The sequence below is a fragment of the Anabrus simplex genome, chromosome 9, assembly GCF_040414725.1.
Source record: "Anabrus simplex isolate iqAnaSimp1 chromosome 9, ASM4041472v1, whole genome shotgun sequence".
Taxonomy (NCBI): domain Eukaryota; kingdom Metazoa; phylum Arthropoda; class Insecta; order Orthoptera; family Tettigoniidae; genus Anabrus; species Anabrus simplex.
The window spans coordinates 158,577,212-158,599,271 of NC_090273.1; positions in this window are offsets into that span (position 1 = coordinate 158,577,212).

Consider the following 22,060-nt stretch of genomic DNA (forward strand, 5'->3'; position numbering starts at 1 on the left):
GTAATTTCATGTAAGTTGACGATAAGTATTAGTTTCTATGTAGAATATAAGTGTGTGAGTGTATTTATATGGGTCACTGGCCACTAGGATCTGGAATTATACGCAGTCATGTGAGAATATATTAGTTTTGATCGTGTTGTGAACCGGATTTAAATCGAACTATGGCAATGCCTCTCATACATCTATTCTTAAGTTCTCTAAGGAATAAAACATTAAGAGAGAAGTGGATTAGGAACATACATCGTGAATATTTCTACAAAACAGTAGTGTGCATATGTCATCTGAGAGTAAGTCTGAGATTAGGGAAGACTATTTTTTCTAATTCTAAATGGTTGACCTATTCGTATTCCTCGAAAAAACAATTCATTTAGATATTGATAATTGATATGCTGATGTTCCTTCAGTGTCTATGTGCTTCAAAGTGTCGTGTGATTTAGATGCAATTGTATTTGGAAAGAATCTGTGCTTGCCTGCGGGAACATTTGACTAGATCTTGGTGTATGACAAAACTTGTAGTGTGATAGATGGAGCAATCTGAACACTGTTGCACAGAAGAAATAGTGACTTGCAGGGATGGTGGTGGTGATTATTGTTTTAAGCGGAAATACAACTAGGCAACCATCCTCTATATAACATTAATCACAGAGAAAGGATGGAAGGGGTCCGACACTTCGAAAAATGAAGGTATCGGCCGAAGGAAGACAAGGGCCACGAAGGGCATGGAAATGAAAGATTCCCTAGGCATCCATACGCAATACCATCGGGGTCATAAAAGAACAAGTGTTGACCAAGGGAGGCCGGATATGATAGATGAAAGTGAGGAGCCTGGCACAAGTAAGTGGAAGCAATGCCAGGACTCAGCTGAGGGCCCCGTGGTCGCTCCGGAGTTCGGGGCCCCTTTTAGTCGTCTCTTACGACAGGCAGGGGATACCGTGGGTGTTATTCTACCGCCCCCACCAACAGGGGGGAATTTTCAGGGATTAGCTTTGTTTGTAACTCAGGTGTTTTATTGTACCAACACCTTCCGATTCATGCTGTGGATGTCTGTTATCAAGCAGTCTACACCAAATTGTAGCTCGTCCATGTAGGTTAAAGACATCATTGTTTAGAGTCAGTAGAGTTGTTTTACTCATGTTCTTCAATGGGGAAAATCCTATTATATATTTCGTGTCTAGACGCTTCATTGCTAAGTTTACCACCATGGTTGGAAGTGCTACTATATCATATGTCAACATATGATATAAGAGTTTCCAGTAAGGAAGGCTTATCATCACCGGGGCTGTTCATTGGGCTGGCATAATCATTTCGGGTGTACTTCATTTTCATCATTTTCATTTTCTCATTTTCATCGAGTGCTGAACATTAGAAATTGTCCACCACTGCGAAACTAAGACAACACGTTATGTTTCATAGTTCTTATGAGAGTGAATAAATCGAGGAATTTCGCACATTAAATTATTTTTAAACATTCAAAATGATGTTATAAATATCATTTTAACAGTTTTATAATGTATTTCCATCTATCCAGCGAAGTGTAATCTAAGAGAAAACGTTATTTGACTAAGTGACATTTCGAAATAATCAGGTTGTTGTTCTCTTTTGCTGTGGGGCTGTCCATCTATTCTAGAAGAATATGCGTGATTCTAGTTGATTATATGTGATGAGTACTTGTTCGCGAAGCGTTTTCATAGGTGCAACATTGATTTTCCTTATGATGTTACGTTTATCATGTAAAATTACCTACCACCGTTTGCAAAATATGTACGTGATCTTTTTTTTAATTTCTGGCGGATTGAACCAGATATTGTGTAGCTCTTTCAGTGGTATCAACACAAGTAATTTAATGTGACGCCGGGCTGAGTGGCTCAGACGGTTGAAGCTCTGTCCTTCTGACCCCAACTTGGCGGGTTTGATCCCGGCTCAGTCCGGTAGTATTTGAAGGTGCTCAAATACGTCAGCCTCGTGTCGGTAAATTTACTGGCAGGTAAAAGAACTCCTTTGGGACGAAATTCCGACATCTCCGAAAATCGTGAGTCGGTTTATCGTCGAAATGAAGTTATTGCGTGCTACCCTAACCTTCATCAGTCGGCAGCTACTGCGCCCACGACGTCCACCATCTTGGTTTTGATATTACGGTCTGATATATTGTAGTGGGTCTTGTATTATCAAAACAAAATATCGATATATATTGATATCAAATTCTATTTTTTTTTCAAAAATACAACGATATAAAATTATATTGAAGTTCTATGAAACGGGGATCACGACAGTTCCAAGAAAAGCAAAGATAACTAGGAGAATCAAATATAATGACCAAAATATTTTGTGTAAAGTAGAAAACACCAAAACATTTTTTTTGCTAGTTGCATTACGTCGCACCGACACTGATAGGTCTTATGGCGACGATGGAACAGGAAAGGGCTAGGAGTGGGAAGGAAGCGGCCATGGTCTTAATTATAGGTATGAAAATGGGAAACCACGGAAAGCCGTTTTCAGGGCTGCCGACAGTGGGGTTCGAATCTACTATCTCCCGAATACTGGATACTGGACGCACTTAAGCGACTGCAGCTATCGAGCTCGGTAAAATATAATTTAACCATGAATTATAACACCTTAAGTGTCTGAGTTAATGTTATTCACCAGAAAAAAGACCAATGGCATCTTTATTCCCAGAATGCGATGATAAAGCCATAAATACTTGCACGGTAGGTGCTGCATCATATTCTTAAATATGTTCAGCCATTCCTAATAATTTACGAGGTTTATATGAACTTCATCAAGTATTACTGACATTATTTTCTCACTCTCTTTTACAGGTGTGCTTATTTCTTTCAAAATGCCTCGACTGCTGGCGCCTATCGACATAAATATGTCTTGTGTTTCGGAAGTATAACCCTATCAACCGTGCAGGCTGGTGGTCATCTGAAATTAGCAGCCATTGATGGATATATTCCATGGATAATGAAACCGCGAATTCCAGTAGCACGATAAACTCAACCAATCAGTCGCGTGCACAGGCAGAATAAACCAATATTGATATATATGCATTGAGGTCTGATGATATTATGGTTGGTCTTGGACTCTTGGGTTATCATTAGCGATATATCGATATCGTTTGATTATACCGATGTATTATCTATAATAAATATCGATTATCGAAAATAAGTCTTCAATATATCGCAATATCAATATTTAAAAAAATGTCGCCATCCCTATCTACAGTATGGTAAGAGATAGGCAGCCCTGATGGTTTGTGTCCTACCTAGGGATGGCAACGATATATCGGTTTTTACGAAATACCGATATTTTCCTTTCGATTTATCGGTATATCGATGCCGAAATTTTGATTCAATGTTACCGAATAATATATCGGTTTTTCCGTAAATGTATCGTTTTTCTTTGAATAATTATTTTCATAAATACATCCGCACTAGAGAACGCCGATAATTCTTCAAGGGATGGTGCTAGTGAAAGTGGAATTGCAACCTGGAAATATCCAATTTAATCAATACCTTGCTCTGAGCCTCTGATAGGCTGGATTATAATTCGAATACAAACGGTGGAATATGTAACACCGTTGCCTACGTGATTAGTAATAAGGCCTCCGCATGGCAGTTTACGCAGCGCGAAATACGTTCTAGTTCCAGAGTCGCCGCTAGACTTCGTGTTAGCCCTCCATTGTTTAACAACACAGACGTATAAGGGAACTGTGAAGCAAAAAGGTGTCGGTGAGTTTTTAGGTGAGATAAGCCTTAAAATTAATTATAAGAGGCGTTGATTTGTGTATTCAGCTTGGGGTGAGTATATGGTTTATATTTAAACGTAGCATTAAGAAAATAGAAGCCTCCGTGACTCAGGTGGCAGCGCGCTGGCCTCTCACCACTTTGTTTCGTGGTTCAAATCCCGGTCACTCCATGTGAGATTTGTGCTGGAAAAAGCGGAGGCAGGACAGGTTATTCTCCAGGTACTCCGGTTTTCCCTGTCATCTTTCATTCCAGCAACACTCTCCACTAACATTTCATTTCATCTGTCAGCCATTAATCATTGCCCCAACAAGTGCGACAGGCTTCGGAAGCTGACACAGTTCCCATCCTCGCCGCTAGATGTGGCCTTATTCGTTCCATTCCTGACCCGGTCAAATGACTAAACAAACTGAGGATGTACATTAATAAAATGTTTTTGTGCATATTGATAAATATGCAAGAGCCGAGAGAGAGTTTATTGTAAACATTATATTCACAGGATGTGTAATGCGCGTGATAAACAATGGTTTATTGCTGTGTACCATCTGTCAAAGTAAACTTCAGAAAGGTAGTGGCATTTCTTTCCACGAGCAAATGTAGAACTACGAGAAAAATGGGTCAAAATTATATCATGTCGGGGTGACGAGAAGAATAGCATGTGGCAACCTTCCTCGAAGTCTGTAGTATGTAGTGAATATTTTGAAAGCACATGCTTTAGCATTTCTACTAAAACTAGCCGCAATCAATGCCAGCACTTTTTTCAGGGTATTCATCATATTTGCATGGTGGTGGTGGTGGTGGTGATTATTGTTTTAAGAGGAAGTACAACTAGGCAACCATCCTCTATATAACACTAATCAGAGGGAAAATATGGAAGGAGTCCGACACTTCGAAAAATAAAGATATCGGCCAAAGGAAGACAAGGGCCACGAAGGGCGTGAAAATGAAAGACTCCCTAGCCCTCGCAAACCTAATAGCATCAGGGTCGGAAAAGAACAAGGGTTGACCAAGGGAGGTCGGATAGGAGAGATGAAAGTGAGGAGCCTGGCACAAGTAAGTGGAAGAAATTGCAGGACTCAGCTGAGGGCCCCGTGGTCGCCAAACCACGCTCCAAAGTTCAGAGCCCCTGGGGCCCCTTTTAGTCGCCTCTTACGACAGGCAGGGGATACCGTGGGTGTTATTCTACCGCCTCCACCCACAGGGGGATATTTGCATGGCAAGACTAGGCTATTTACTACTACTAAAATGTTCTCATTCCTCACCTGAAGGAGGAGCTGCGCCTCTTAGACGGTGACGCCGTCTCTCAGGCCGGGAGATTTGTCACTTTGAAGGAGATGCTCGGAGAAGGTGAGGGGGTTAGTGGCCGTGGCCTATACTAGGAACTGTTCCGGCATTCGCCTTAGTGCAGGAGAATGGAAAACCACGGAAAACCATTCTCAGGACAGTCGACAGTGAGGACCAGCCGTGAGGTTCAGCCCTGTCCCGTCTTCCGAATACAGAGGTGAAGAGCCACGGTAGAGCCGTGACCACCCCTCCTCTGTTCGGTTGGCCGGTCGGAGTGCAGAGCTGTGGGACCACGGGCCAGCCGTGGCCACTTGCGGACCGAGACCCACTCTGCATTCATCGACGTACGCTATGTGAATACTGCAGTGTTTTAAAATATGCTATGGAGTATTTTCATTTTTATTAGGACGTGAACTTTCCGGTTGCAATGATACTAGCTGATTCGTATGACCTCATCTTGAATTACTGGGTGATACATTTATTTTTCCTCATTAAACGTCATAGAAATATCACTTTCCTACTCAAAACGCAATGCTTTATATTTATAATGTGCTTTTATCTGCAAGTTATTCTCGTAATGCCAATTGGAATCGTGCTGAGGAATAAATGGAAAACCTGACATCCAGCGCCGCTATTTGAACTGCTGCTACTCTGTCAATTTAGTACTTGAAGAGACCGTACATGCAGAGGTCTTTACTTATCTCGTAGGTAACGATAAAATCTAGGGACGTTCCGATATACCGTACTAAAATATCGATATTTCGTTCGATACCGACATGCCGATATTATCCTACTATCAAAACAAAACATCGATATATCTCGATATCTTTTTTTTTTCATAATACAAGGATTTGAAATTATATTGGAGTTCTATAAAACGGGGACCACGACTGTTCCAAGAAAAACAAGATAATTAAGGTAATCAAATATAATGACCAAAATATTTTCTGTAAAATGGTATCAGCAGTAAAGTACAAAACATCAAAACCTAATTCAACCATGAATTCTAACACTTTAAGTGTCTGAGTTAGTGTTATTCACCAGAAAAAAAAAAGACCAATGACATCTTTAGAATGCAATGATGAAGTCATAAATACTTGCACGGTAGATTCTGCATCACATTCTTAACTATTTTCGGCCATTCCTACTAATTTACGAGGTTTATACGGACTTAATCAAGCATTACTGACACTATTTTTTCACTCTCTTTCACAGGTGTACTTAGTTCTTTCAAAAAGCTAATTATTCAGGATCTATGCCTCGACTGCTGGCGCCTGTTGAGTATATCTTGTGGCTGAGGGTCAATGAAAATTTGTGTTTTGGAAGTATAACCCTAGCACCGTGCAGGCTGGTGCTCATCAGAAATTAGCAGCCGTTGATGGATATATTCCATGGATAATTAAACCACGAATTCCAGTAGCAAGATAAACTCAACCAACCAGTCGCGTGCACAGGCAGAATACCAATATAGATATATATGCATTGAGGTCTGATGATATTGTTATTGGTCTTGGATTCTTAGGTTATCATTAACGATATATCGATATCGTTTGAATATACCGATATATTATGTGCAATAAATATCGATTATCGAAAATAAGTTTTCAATATATCGCAATATCAATATATCGGTATTGAAATTTTTTTGCCATCCCTACTACCTCACAACTATCTGTACATTATCTACTGCAGACTCCACATACAAAGTGATTTTCCAGCCAACTATCGGAAATGGGAATGTAGGTAATTGTCAATTACATTCTGAGCTACGGTAACTTATAAATGGATCATTTCTACAAAGCCATAACCGTTTCCAATGTTTTTTCCAGGAATGCTTCAGCTATATTTGAAGTCAGTGAGCAAGAATCCAGTCGCTGGAAACTCAATATGTGATCCGTTACCCGGAAAGGAACTCAAATTCGCCAAGGGAAAATTTGCAACAGAGCTGAACAGAAGACTCTGTGGTACATTTCTCTTTTGACTTGTTACGCTACCTATCGGTCTTCTTAACAAACTAAGTTACGCAGTAGTTCGGGTCTTCGTCACTCAATATCATGAAAACTTTATACAACTGGTAATAAAATGAGTGTAATTGAGTTTTTCTCAAAATACACTTTTCTTAATAGCTACAGTCAATACTTAATATCTTCTGAAGTATTGCACCTAGAACCATGACAATTTTAGAACCACAAAAAATCAAAAATTAAAAATCGAGCTTTAGGTCCCTTTCCGCAAAGGGTCATGTGGACTGTGTGGATGTTCAAATTTGTCCTAGCCCAAACCAGAAGACACAGTGCAGGGTAAACAGTAGATCTTGCCAGCAAAGGCGTATATATACTGTACAAGATTTAAGTTAAATGTAGTCAGTGATCGTCTTTCAGTGAAGAGACTGTAATTTATTTGTAGTTGAAGGAGTCCCAGTAAATCCCCCTGTGGATGCGAATGGCTCTTGACTTCGCAGCGTGGCTTGGCGACCACGGGACCCTTAGATAACTCTTGACACTGTGCCACGCACTTCACTTTCGTCTATCCTATATGACCTCCTTTGGTCAACTCTTGTTCTTCCCCGACATCGATGGTATTGAGTTTACGAGGCCTAGGGAGTCTTTCTCTTTCACGCCTTTCGTGGCCCTTGTCTTTCTTTAGACAATACCTTCATTTTTCGAAGTGTTATACCTCTCCCAGCTTCTAATTCTCATTAATATTATACAGAGGATGGTTGCCTACTTGTTGTATTTCCTAAAACAATTATCACCACCACCACTCTCAATAAACAGACTGTACTTGTACTTGAACTTACCTTAAACAAACCAATTGACCAAATTGCGAAACGTCATGTTGTGTCGTCTTACCTGAAAGAGAAATGTGTGATTAGTACAATTACTTACTGATTTACTCATTCAGACACTGACTGACTTACATACGTGTTCATTGACTCCTGCTGGCGTTTCCACCGTGCATACATACATAATAATCGCTGAAAAGAGTATGAGCGCGTGGTGTTGTATGTTCCTCGCATAGAATACAAACATATTTTAACTATTATCAGTTTACAATTCATCTCCATATACAGCGTGGTCCGTAAGTCTTATAATTGTTAATATTTATTAATGAAAGTTGTTTTGTTTTGTTACAGTATCCCTGACCGTTGGTAGAATCTTCTTCCGGTGAACGACGAGATGGCAGGAAGGTTGCACCCAGATTGCTTCCCGCTTTAAAGTGTGGCGATCAGTAGGCCTTGTTCAGCGCTGTTCATGGCCCTCATGCCACACTTGATGCTAAGTCATCTCCGTACAGGCCACGAAGGCCCTTAGAGAGGTGGAAGGTAAAGGCTTGCACTATCCGGGTACAGTGGTTAGCTCTACGCCCGGCCGCCTTTGCCCCAGGAATTAACCTGGTACTCATTTCTGGTGTAGGCTGAGTGAACCTCAGGGCCATATGCACCTCCGGAAGTGGAAATCTCGTTTCTTAAATTTTACGACTTCCTGAAGGGGATTCGAACCCACGTTATTCCGGGCGAACCGAACACACCTTTACCGCCTCGGCCAGGCTAAAACCATTAGGAATTGTCACACCAAGTTATTGACAACTGGGGAAGTTGTGGATAAATCGAAAAGAGGGCGACCTTCGAAAGAGCGATCTCCAGAAAATTTAGCGGCGGTAAGGGTGTTATTCACTCCCAGTCCTGGTAAATGAACACGCCAGTCAGCTCTTGACAGTGGAATCAGCAGGAGAGCTGTATTAAAGAAGGTTTGGAGACCCTAAAAACCCCATTAAGTTCAGGAGTTATCGTTAGAGGATTGTGACGGGTGAATGGAATGTGTTGAAATTATGCTGTCATAACACAACGATTGGCCGGGTGTGTTCAAAAACACTATTTAGAGCGATGAGGCGGTTTTTCACGATGGGAGTTCGTCAATCAACACAACTTCCATTATCAGGCAAAACAAATCCAGAAAAGGCAGATGAAAAATTCCAAAGTCGATCAAAATTGAGAGTCTGGTGCGCTATGGCCGTGGATTGTATCATTGGTCCATCCATATTACGAAACAGTGACCAGTATCGCCAGATGCAGAATGAATATATGTGGCCGGTGATGTCACTATTGGACAATTTTTCTGATATCAATTTTCAGCAAGACCTCATTTTGCCTTAATCGTTCGTGACTGGCTGAATGAACACTTTTCGGGACGTTCGCTTGGACAGCGAGAACCAAATGAATGGCCTGCAAGAAGTCTCGACTTGATCCCTTACGACTTATATTTCGTGGGGTTGGCCCAAACAAGAAGTGTACCAAACGAAGCCACGCACTCTGGACGAATTACAGGAGAGATTCGAGAGTTGTCCTCGGAAATGTACCTCAGATGTGGAATTTTAGTGTAGTACACACATTCTTATGGTCTCGAGAACCGACTACAACTTGTTTCGAGCGAAAATATTCGTTATAAATACTTAATGGACACTTAAAAGTAGGTAGCTACATCGCACCCACCCTGTAGATGATATTCCTGTGGATACTCACAACAAATTTTATATCTTATAGGTTCAATTGCTTCTGAGAAAAGTGTACCTACGCGTGCCTTGTGTATACCATGCGGTCATTCTTCTCTTCCAGCGTCTCTACATACATACTGACAGTACAGTAACAAAAGACTCATTAAATTGCAATAACTACAAGTACCTTATTCATCAAATGAAAACGAAGGTTCTAGCAGATAACAAGTGGAAATTCGAGTTCGCACGCTGCGGACTCCCCGATCATCTGGCCAAGGAAGCAGCTCACGCTAGTGAAATTAGTGAGTGTTACAGGAAAATTCCTAAAAGTGTTTTGATTAAAGGAACGAGATCTTAACAAAATGCCAGAGTGAATGGGATCAAATGACGTAAAGTTCAGTAACACAATTATATTTTCCCAGTGTACCAGGCACACCTACTGAACAAATCTATTTAACGCCAAATTTCACCGCAATGGTAACGGGTCATGGGAAATTAAGAGTTCGTTTTCATCGTTTCAAAATTTTAGATAGTGCCGTATGTCCATGCAATGGCAGTGACCATTCATTGTTTCATTGAGAATTACTTGAGAGGGGAAAAGAAGCGTTTTAATTAAAGTTATTTTAGGTAGAGAGTCATGAAGCAGGTTAGTCAAAAATTATTTTAAACTATTCTTACGTTTCACGAACTCAATTAATTGTATTTGAACAACCATGTTGTTTACATTATGTACATCATAACAGCCATCGAAATTAGAATGTATCTCACATGTAATTAGAAAACTGAACTGCGTTTGTTCTCAGAGCATGTGGTGTTACTGTCGTGTAGTGGAGCATGCTGTGAATAAACGGTCAAAAGTAATAAAATACATGGATTCTAATTTAAGATTGTAGGATCGAATCCTGGCACATCACTAATGAGAGGATCGCCTGAGTAGATTAACCGCTACGCTAAAAAACTCTTTTTCAGAAATAAATTGTGACATTCCATCCTTTCTTTACGGTGTCCTCGGTTCGGTTCCATGAACGTCACTTGTGATCCATCAACCTGGGGGCAGGCTGATCATTTTCATATTGACACATGCATACTGATCGATCTCGTGACGAACGAGAGTATTACCGGTATTTACAACATACCAATAGTCAAGTTACTTCAAGTTTCAACCGTCGCTGTTAGAGAAATCTCATATAGTTGTATGTTAATCTCGATCTTCTAGCTTCACTTCTTTTCTCAATAATTTACTTCTCTTTCAGACATTCATTTCAAACCAAATTAAACAATGGATCACTACATCTGATGAAAAGGAACACGTATTCAAGTTGTGAATGTCCCCCTCAACCTACATTACTCATGTTACTATTCAAATGGCTCAACTATATAGATAAGGAGTACCAACTCCCATATCGACTCAAGAACGCTTGGTTACTGTAGGACATTGACAAGCACAACAGTTTTAATGTGTCATTTTAGTTTCAATTTTAAAAGTGTAGTGCGACTTCATAAATACACTGACTGACAGAGCAAATGCAACACCAAGAAGGAGTGGTCAGAACTTTATGCCAATTGCAGGGTAGACTGACGTCACTGAGGTATGCTCATGATGTGAAATGCGCCGCTGTGCTGCGCACGTAGCGAACGATAAATGGAACATGGCGTTGGCGAATGGCCCACTTCGTACCGTGATTTCTCAGCCGACAGTCGTTGTAGAACGTGTTGTCGTGAGCCACAGGACACGTGTATAGCTAAGAATGCCAGGCCACCGTCAACGGAGGCATTTCCAGCAGACAGACGACTTTACGAGGGGTATGGTGATCGGGCTGAGAAGGGCAGGTTGGTCGCTTCGTCAAATCGCAGCCGATACCCATAGGGATGTGTCCACGGTGCAGCGCCTGTGGCGAAGATGGTTGGCGCAGGGGTCCAGGCGCAGCCCGAGTGACGTCAGCACGCGAGGATCGGCGCATCCGCCGCCAAGCGGTGGCAGCCCCGCACGCCACGTCAACCGCCATTCTTCAGCATGTGCAAGACACCCTGGCTGTTCCAATATCGACCAGAACAATTTCCCGTCGATTGGTTGAAGGAGGCCTGCACTCCCGGCGTCCGCTCAGAAGACTACCATTGACTCCACAGCATAGACGTGCACGCCTGGCATGGTGCCGGGCTAGAGCGACTTGGATGAGGGAATGGCGGAACGTCGTGTTCTCCGATGAGTGACGCTTCTGTTCTGTCAGTGATAGTCACCGCAGACGAGTGTGGCGTCGGCGTGGAGAAAGGTCAAATCCGGCAGTAACTGTGGAGCGCCCTACCGTTAGACAACGCGGCATCATGGTTTGGGGCGCTATTGCGTATGATTCCACGTCACCTCTAGTGCGTATTCAAGACACGTTAAATGCCCACCGCTACGTGCAGCATGTGCTGCGGCCGGTGGCACTCCCGTACCTTCAGGGGCTGCCCAATGCTCTGTTTCAGCAGGATAATGCCCGCCCACACACTGCTCGCATCTCCCAACAGGCTCTACGAGGTGTACAGATGCTTCCGTGGCCAGCGTACTCTCCGGATCTCTCACCAATCGAACACGTGTGGGATCTCATGGGACGCCGTTTGCAAACTCTGCCCCAGCCTCGTACGGACGACCAACTGTGGCAAATGGTTGACAGAGAATGGAGAACCATCCCTCAAGACACCATCCCCACTCTTATTGACTCTGTACCTCGACGTATTTCTGCGTGTATCGCCGCTCGCGGTGGTCCTACATCCTACTGAGTCGATGCCGTGCGCATTGTGTAACCTGCATATCGGTTTGAAATAAACATCAATTATTCGTCCGTGCCGTCTCTGTTTTTTTCCCAACTTTCATCCCTTTCGAACCACTCCTTCTTGGCGTTGCATTTGCTCTGTCAGTCAGTGTATTTTAAACTTAGATTTTAAATTAAGACATACAATTTGTATTCTTCATTATTGGTTGTATGTAAACATATGTTTCCAATTAGATCATGGCTGAAGATGACCCAATGTATTGTGATATTTGGGACATCACTGCATGTAATAAATTATCAAACCGTGTAATTAATTGAAAAGATGTATATATTTAATCACTGGTAGGTCATTTTAAATTATTATGTGTGTATATATATATATGCTTTAATTCAACAAAGCTCTTATGAAGATTCAGGTGCTGGTGGTGCAAAAGACCAGGATACATCAAATAATGCCAGAGTGAATGGGATTGTTTTTCTCTTAATTGTGGCTTACACCTCTCTTGTTATTTTCTTGTATATGTCTTGTCGCTCATCTATTGTATAATTTATTTTAATAAAGATAGTACGGTGGGACCGCCCTTCAAGGGTCCCACGACTCGATAGCCTCTTGTCCCAGCGCGGCTGCGCCGGTGCTGACTTCCCCATTACACGCGCTAGCCCAAGCGGCTATATAAGCGTCGGGGTAAGTTGGCTCTGGATAAAACCGCTAAAGCTTTTCAACCAAGATATAGTATGGCATGACAAAGCCAAATACCTAGGAGTAGTCCTAGACAGAAAGCTCACCATGCTACACCACATCAAAGATATCCAAAGAAAAGCACACATACGGCTTGGCCAGCTATATCCTATACTGAACAAAAAGTCCAGTATAAACACGGAAGTAGCCATAAACATGTACAAGGCTCTAATTAGACTAATAATCATGTACGCAGCCCCAGCGTAGGGGTTCACTGCAATGACGAACCTGGGTAAGCTGGAATTAATACAAAATAAATGCATACGAGCAGCGGCCAGACTCCCTTACGACACGCCAATACGCCAACTACGCGGTATTGCGAAAGTCAGCTCAATAAGGCACCACATACGTAAACAGACACTAAAAATGTACAGAAAGTCATGGAGTAATAAGATCAACCCGTTAGTAAGCGGGATCGGACGCTACGACGTCGATCTTTACACAAAGTATCCCACACTGAAGCACATCCTGTTCAGCCACAGAGTTGGGTGGGCGAGGGGTCGATAGCCAACCCCCTACCCCCAAGCTGACACCTATATACGACATAAATCCACACACTGCAGACACCTATATAAATATGTTTCAGCTGTCCTAGACCCAGGGACCAGGCGAGCAAGATTGATAAGAAGTACAACTTAAGAAGACGACGGCAACGCAGCCAGACGGCCAAGGACGTACCAATCCACCCTCGCCCCCCGACAGAGACATGGGAGAGGAACACCAGCCCACGCCCTACAAACAGCACTAATATCTATCTGTTTAATGAGTTATTTCACTCCTATTTAGGTAGAACGCTGGACATGAGAGCAGGCAAACAGCCGGCACTCCAATGAGAACCTGTATGTACATATGTTATTAATAACCTTAGTTTTAGATCTGCAGTGACAAGTGTGTTCCAACAACACCGCATAGAGGGACATCGACGGGCGGAAGAAGATAGCCCCTTGCATGCAAGGCTTGGCTTTAATTCCCCCTTTCCAAAAGGAGACTTGGCACCAGGGACTGCTGGCTGCTGGACAATGGGACGAACCTGTGGCCCAAAGCCCAGACGCCAGCAGACCCGAGCCGACCCGGCAGTGAAAAGAAGGACTGTTCCCCATAATAACAAAAAATGTAAGGAAATTGTTATGATTGCATGACACTTATTCCTAACTAACACAACCTCTGGTCTTTTTCCAGCCCACATCCTTGCATGTGCTATCAAAAGATGTCAGGTTTTACATGTAGGCTCTTTCTTCTTTCTGCCTATGTGGTTTTTCCCTGACCCTTACAAATACACACTCTTGCCGTGGTAGCGAGTCTAACTCGGAAACCGGCAGATACTCCTTGTATCACTTCCCACTCTCCCTGCTATCTCTTTCTACTCAGAAACTAATAGCATGTCGGAGGCAATGTAGATTGTGTCGATTGCCACGCCGGGGGAGCGGGCTACGGAGGCCCCCCGTAAAAAAAGAAAAGGCTCTGGAGCAGTCTTAGCTGGGATGGGAGGCCGAAAACTCCACCAACGGACAAGATCCCCCGAGTCCGGAGGAGTCCCATACCAGCACCAACAACGGCCGAACGATCGGGCATGGTCCTTCATCTTCCACCGCGCAGACGCCGCCGACCACAGCCAGGGACCAGACGGCCTACACGTCGCAGTCCACGCAAGAACGCAGGAACACGCAAAGTTGCTTGAAAGAAAGCTGCTTCATTGGTTTTTATTTCTTTTCATTGTGGCTTACATCTTTCTTGTTATTTTCTTGTATATGTCTTGTCGCTCATCTATTTCATAATATATTTTAATAAAGATACCACGGTGGGGCCACCCTTCAGGGGTCCCACGACTCTATATATATATATATATATATAGGGTTTAAATAATCCATTTCACATCATCATTTCATTTCTTTGTATCGCGGCTATAACGTATTCTGAACGATCGACTTATAGTGTAAGGTATTTCAACATCATTCGTATTAATAGCTTGCAGTAAATTTTCCGATAGCCGAGGTCATGTGACCGGAGTCAGCAGGCTAATTTCAGCCCATTACCAGGAAATGTACGTCATCAAGCTTACGAGAGACCGTACCCCTTTCATACTCTGAGGAGACAGTTAAAGCAATATTAACGCCTACTTTTCGAAGTTCGCTACCTGACGCTTTAATTCCGCAGGAAGTTTCAGTCTATGTGAATGGACGTAATGAAGCAACATGATGGATTCATAGCAATGGACAGGAGAAGGGATGTTACATCAGATCTTACTGGTCCATGTGATATGGTTGATGGAGGGAGACTTTGGAACCCATATACTTCGGCGACAAGAGCTGGAGGGGACATTCTTACTCTTACTTACAACCGCTGAGAAGGACGATTCTAATCTATAATCGGAGGAGGGCTGTACGTCTTGACATCGGAAAAGATCTTAGTTCACTTCTCATCTGAGTAGTGTACTACTCAAAAGTTACTCTTATTTGGACTTGTTATCTCAATGACGAGAGTTCAAGTCAACGGGATACCGGTTTTAACTGGTATAGGGCGGGAGAGATTTTGTTATGAATTTAGTTACGCTACTGTTCCGTAATACGGAAGAATACAAGTGTATTCTCTCCATGAACGTAACCCTGGTGGTTTTGCTGTTAAAATGTGGACTCATTACTGTGATGTGAAAATGGGAACTAATATTTACTGGACATAACTGAATTATAACATCAAAGCACCTAAGAGTATTTATTTATTCATCTGTCATGTCGACTTGTGTATCCAGCCGTTATCTATATTATCGGCCATTGTTGGAACTGTTACCTAACTGTGGAGGTTACCAGACCAATTTAATTCAAAGTTTCTTATCCATTATTGTCACGCATTTGACTGGACTATGTGATGCGCTGAATTATCATTTGTAACTTATGCGCACCTTCGCGGTGCAAGCGTTGAATTGTGGGACGACTGGCTACTTCCCCAGCTCAGAGTGTGAGCTCAGTAGTCTGGAGTAGTCTGCTCGCTGCTACACTCCAAGATGGCTGTGTTGTGTGAAGCTCCCAAGTGGACGGCTTGGCAAGAAGGGAAAGCGATTACAATGGAGCCGGACTCCGGTGGTTAAATGATGATGTTAGGGCTAGGCCCTGTTATTCTTTTGAAAGTTATCCAGTGTGCTCCAACCTTAATATTTTCTTAATGTAACATGTAAACTTGGTGCTGTGAGTTAACCGTTATCGGTATGAAAAGTTTTAAGTGTCTTGTAAGTTGGATATCTTAACTCCAAGTAAGTACTGAAAATTACAATTTATTGAAGGGATCCCGTTCGTTCAGACACTAGAGTGAGTAATTTCATCGTGGACATGACCAACATCATAAATGCAACTTTTGGTATAGTGTAACCTTGTAAGCAAAATTTGATATATATTTGAACTGAATCCGTTGGAAAAAGAAAATTAATGTAATGTAGGGAGATCGGGATCGCTAGTTATGCGTCTATGAGGTGGTCTTTTGTGTAAGTGTTTTTATCTTATGGTTTTTATCGGTGTGCATTATTGCCAACTGTTCTTCTTGATGTTCATAATGATGATGAATCTTATTATTATTATTATTATTATTATTATTATTATTATTATTATTATTATTATTACTTTTATTCTTTTGTAATTCATTTCGGTGCGTGTTTTCTCCCTTAATTTTTCCCTGTTGGTGGTATTTGCTGTCTGATTTTGTCCTATTGCCTTCGTGGCTGATTATTTGTACGTGATTATTATTGCATTGTTACGGGCGTTAATTAATGAGACCTCATATTCGCATCGTAGCGCAATCCAGGGCCCCCTCTGTTCTAAAGTATGTAAACCGCAGGTGAATTGGTTAACTAAAGCTAATGTAAACTGGTACTATCACCTCTTGGATAAATAATAATAATAATAATAATAATAATAATAATAATAATAATAATTATTATTATTATTATTATTATTATTATTATTATTATTATTATTTAATAACTTAACATCTTAAAATTGAAATTTGCTGGTCGAAATTAAGTTTAATATGGTCGTTTTCTTTCGTTGTCTTATTACTTTTCTCCCATTGTTTGGGTTCCTTGCTTTTGTCTTTATTACGTCATGTCATCCCTTCTTATCTAATCTGATGATACGTTATTTTTGGGGGGGCTTTGATGAATATTATGGGATCTTGGCTTCGCGTCGGTAACGGGTAGCTCCTGTTGGGTGCTTCAGTGTTCTTTAATTATTATTATGTGCGCACCGTTAATTGTAAATTTCCTTTAATATACTTCATTTTGTTGGAGTTGCTGTGCGCTATTATTTTATTGTGTTTTCATCTAGCTCGTTTCTTTGGTGTAATGTTTATTCGCGGTTGGAGCCACTCATTTTTTTTCCTTTTTCGTGTGTCCTTGTGTGCGTCTTGTAATTTAGCATTTTAGTAGTGTAGCAAATTTCAATTTTAAAGAGATTTTATATCGCGGGCCCGCATATCGGTTGCAACCAATTTTTAAATAAATTTTAATATTTCTGTATGTAAGGTAATGAGTTAGTAATGAATTTTCAAACCTTAATTTTGGTGGAAGCCTATGTTAATGTGAGCTTCATTTCACCTTAATTTCTACTTTATTTTAAAATACTGTTTCTCTCATCTAGTTTGATTGCATTTTAAAATTTTAGAAAAAGAAATATATATATTTTTATTGTTCTTATTTTATACCATTTTCAAATTACATTTACTTAGTAAATTTTCTTCATTTTAAATTTATCTGGTGTGTCATTTAGTAGCTAGCAATGTTTCCCTGGCAACCTGTCAAAGTTATGTAAGACCCTGGCCTTTTATTCTCGCTTTTGCCCTCCACGCTTCATATTTTATGCTACTGCCCTTACGGTAAGTATTGTGCTTGTTTTCTTCTTGATGTTTGTGCTTTTCATTGGTTTACTAATTGGTAAGGTTGCAATTACGACTTTATGTAAGGAGTACTGTAGGAAGTGTTAAAGTCAGGAAAAGTCGTAGTACAGCTAGTGTACGATGCACAAAGCAGAAGTAGGACTGGAATCCACAACAAGAGATGACGCCGCCTGTACGAGAGATCCATCAATCATCAGCTGCTACATAGATTGTATCCAGATAACAGAGTCTACAAATGGTGAGCTAATGACATAAATTACTGCAAGTCAACGCGTAACAATTCATGTTCTTAGAGTTTATTTCATTCATTTTTTCTTTTGCTTTCGGAAGTTCAGATTCCGTTAATACGCCGTTACGTCACGTTTTTCATCCTAATTAATAGCTGTTTTAATTTGTATTTTCTGAAATTATTATTAATGATCCTTAACTTCTAAGTTAGTGTACTTAATGGTTAGTGTGTCGTCACCCCACCCCTGGGAGTTTTTAGAGTCTCATTACCTATTATTATTATCATTATTAATTATCAACTATCGTTTTCAAGCCATAAGCTTGAAGGCTGGCGCCGATAGGATATTGATTATGGAGAAACAATGAGATATCATTTATTTATATTAAAATTAAGGTGACCCGCCACGTCACAAATTTGTCACACCTCTGTGGGCAAGAGTGGGTACGTCACAGTATGTAGGGTCGAAACTAGTACCAATGGTATTGAATAGGTGGACGTTTATCTATCCTTTGATAGAGAAGTCTTAGTCGTACACAGACGCGTTTTCCTTCCGAAGACGCGAAGAAAAGTCTCCGAGAAACGAAAATAACTTTTACTCTTTGTTTCTTTGACACAGCAAAATCCCAGAAGATAATCTAGTCTAAGAAATATTTCATTATGACAGAACACAGCGGGACAAGGGATGCAAACTTTGCGCTGATTCTTAGGTACGAAAGAAAACTCTGGCTGGTGACGTTTCGTAACACTTTGTAGTATTATAATTTCATGAGAAATGAAACACCCCGAGGTGACCAGTCTCTCTGGATTCTTGACCTCCCCGCCTCTGTTCATACAGAAGATTTTCACCATGCCGTACTGTAGTTCATCCACCTGAGTCACGACAGCCCGTCAGTGTGTTACTCCTGCATTTCCTGCCTTAGAAGATGGTAAATTGTGAATCAGTGAACTGTTCACCTTGTTTTACTCTATGGAATTCATATAGACTCTAGAGCTAATCTTGGATATAATAAGCTTCATGAACTTTCCTCTCACGATTCGAAACCACCGCTTTTAAAGATTTATTGTAGTTCTTTTGAAAATCGATTTACTGTTTGTTCTCGAAAAACAAAAAAACCTCAGCTAAACCTCACATTCCTTTGTCCTAATAGTTTGTATGATGGATGTGTACTATAAGTCTTGTAGAAGTTAATATCGCTGTCTCGCCAGCGAAACAGTAAATACCCCGAGTAAATTCTAGTACAAATGTTATCTTCTATATTAGTTCAGATGTAAGTTGACAGCGATGTATTACATTAAATAGCTTTATTACTGACTGGGCCTTCGTGTATCATATATTGCAGGCCTCTTCCAATACTATATTGTATATTCTGTTCAACTTCTATGTATTTGCCCGGTGTCGTGGTAAATTGGGAAGGTACTATTGTGAGGCAGTGGAATTGACCACCAACACAATCATTAATTTTTCATTGGTTTTCGTTATGAATTGAGGTCATGAGGACAATTCAGTTGCTGTCTAGTTCTTGAAGACCGCATCGAAACTTCAATAAACTGATATACACGTACTGAACGACTGTCATTTTACACTGTCCTCCCTCACACATTTTGATATATGTTTTAGCCAGCTGATATCTTTACCTCCTTTGTCGTAAGGTTTGTTGCTCTATGGGTATGCCAACATTGTAGAATTTATCTGGCTTGTACCAGGAGGTTAATGATGGAAAGTACTTGCAACAACAGGGATAATCGACTCTTTCGCGTGTCCAACTACAGCTAATTGGACATTTGTAGACATTGCCTTCCTGGTGCGAATCTCACTTGAGGAACTCGGTCTTATTTGCAGATATAATCTTATATTTTATTAGCGACTAGCGAATGTACCCGTGCTTAGCTACGGTATTCTACATTGTATTCGAATATCGAAGTAAATAGTGTGCATGCAGTAAATAAGATTGTTTTAAAATTGCATGTCTCTTAGCGTTATCCGAGAAAGAGCATGGGGAGGTCCCCGTACGTTGTTTTCAATGTAAAGTGTTTGTTATGAATTTGTGATATAACGGCAGGCTCACTTGCCTACTGCCATTCACAATCGAGTTGGGAAGTTTACATTATAATTGCAGGCCCCATTGCCTACTATGCGGACAGAATCGATTTGGGGAGTTTTCGTTAAAATGGCAGCCCCCCTTTCCTACTTCCAGACAGATTACAGTTTTTATTATAATGGCAGGCAATTACCCTACTATCACTCGAAATTGTGTTGTGCAGTTATCATTATAATGCCAGGCCCATTTTCCTACTTCCAGCCAGCTTACTGCCAGTCACACCAAGTTGGTGAGTTTCCATCAAAATAGCAGGCCACTATGCCTAATGCCAGTCACATTTTAGATGAGGACATTTCTTTATAATGGCGGGCACCCTTGCCTACTGCCAAACACAATCGGGTAGGGGAGTTTTAAACAAAACTGCATGCTCACTTGCCTTCTGCAAGTCAAATCGAGAAGTGAACTATTCATTACAATTGTAGACCTTCCTTACTAATGTCAGTTACACAGGAGTTGGAGAAGGAACCCTTTCATACTGCCAGTCAAAGTCGGTTTGGGGAGTACTGATTACAATAGCAGACCCACCCTTTCTCGATCGCTACAAATCGACATCAGTGAATATATATAGATCGACATACGAACGTATATGCGTGTTTACAATATTGAAGACCTTCATTTACAGATTAACTGCTACTAAACGTACGTCATATCGACAAAGGATTATACCATTAGACACGCCGGATTTAGTGGCCTAAATGGCTGGTCCTGTGATATGTCATCTATTCTTGGGTCAGATTGAGTTAGAAACGTGGAACAGGGTAACGTTCTTGTAAGATTATCTCACATTACATTACTTTTCGGATAATTATGTGACAGCTACATACCTAGCATTTGGCTCATGTATGGCTACTGGGTGGGCCAATTTTCGTGAAGAGTTTGATGATTCTGTATTTCATATAAGTAATCGAAGGTATGAATTATGCATGTGAAAATTCCAAATTGACTTAACATCCATTAATAGAGAAAAATCAAACGTAAAAGGGATACAGATACGGCAGAAAGTCATAAGACCAAGGTTGTAGATCATTCCAAATTGAACGGAGATTGTGCAATCTGTAATGTGATAGGAATTTCCGCAGGTGTGCACCATCATTAAAATTGCCTGCATATTTCGATATTCTTCGGGGATAAAAAGTGAAAAATTTAATGATCTTGGATGTTTTCCGTTCGTTACAGGCTAAAACGTATAATTTTGTCAAATTTCAATTATATTCTTTTTCTTCTGGCAGATTATGCCACAATCTCGATTTTGGGTGAGGCGGGTAAAAATTAGGACTTTCAGGAAACTAAACCAAAAATTATGCAGATGGTCATTATTACCCCTTAAACGGAAAGCTGTACGAAAATTTCGCCAAAATAGTCAGTGTAGAGGCACACAGTCTTTACGATTTGATTTATATAGATAGGAATCTGCTCCATGTAAAACACCTTTTGGGCTATGTCCGCTGGACTTAACCTGCAAAACTGACCATTCATGATATCTCCCTTATTAATCCTCCTGACGAAAAAAAGCACATGAAAAAACAAAAAGGTTTAGAGGTGGAATTCCATCACGTTTGGTCGATTTCCAGTCAGGTTGGTCTTGTTCTGTATATATTGTGGAAGAGTAAAACCACCATTTCGGTTCCCTATAAACCGCCAGTCCATTCCGGAACATGAAATGTTATTTACGTTTAAAACCTACCTTTGGACAGGTGGATGCTCAATATGAATTTTGGTTCGAATGTCTTCAGTAGTTTTCAAGTTGTAAGGAATACGCTTTACACGCACCCGCTCGTGAGTTAAGTCCGATGGGACTTGCACAAAAAAAACGGTCCGTTAATGATATCTCCCTTATTAAT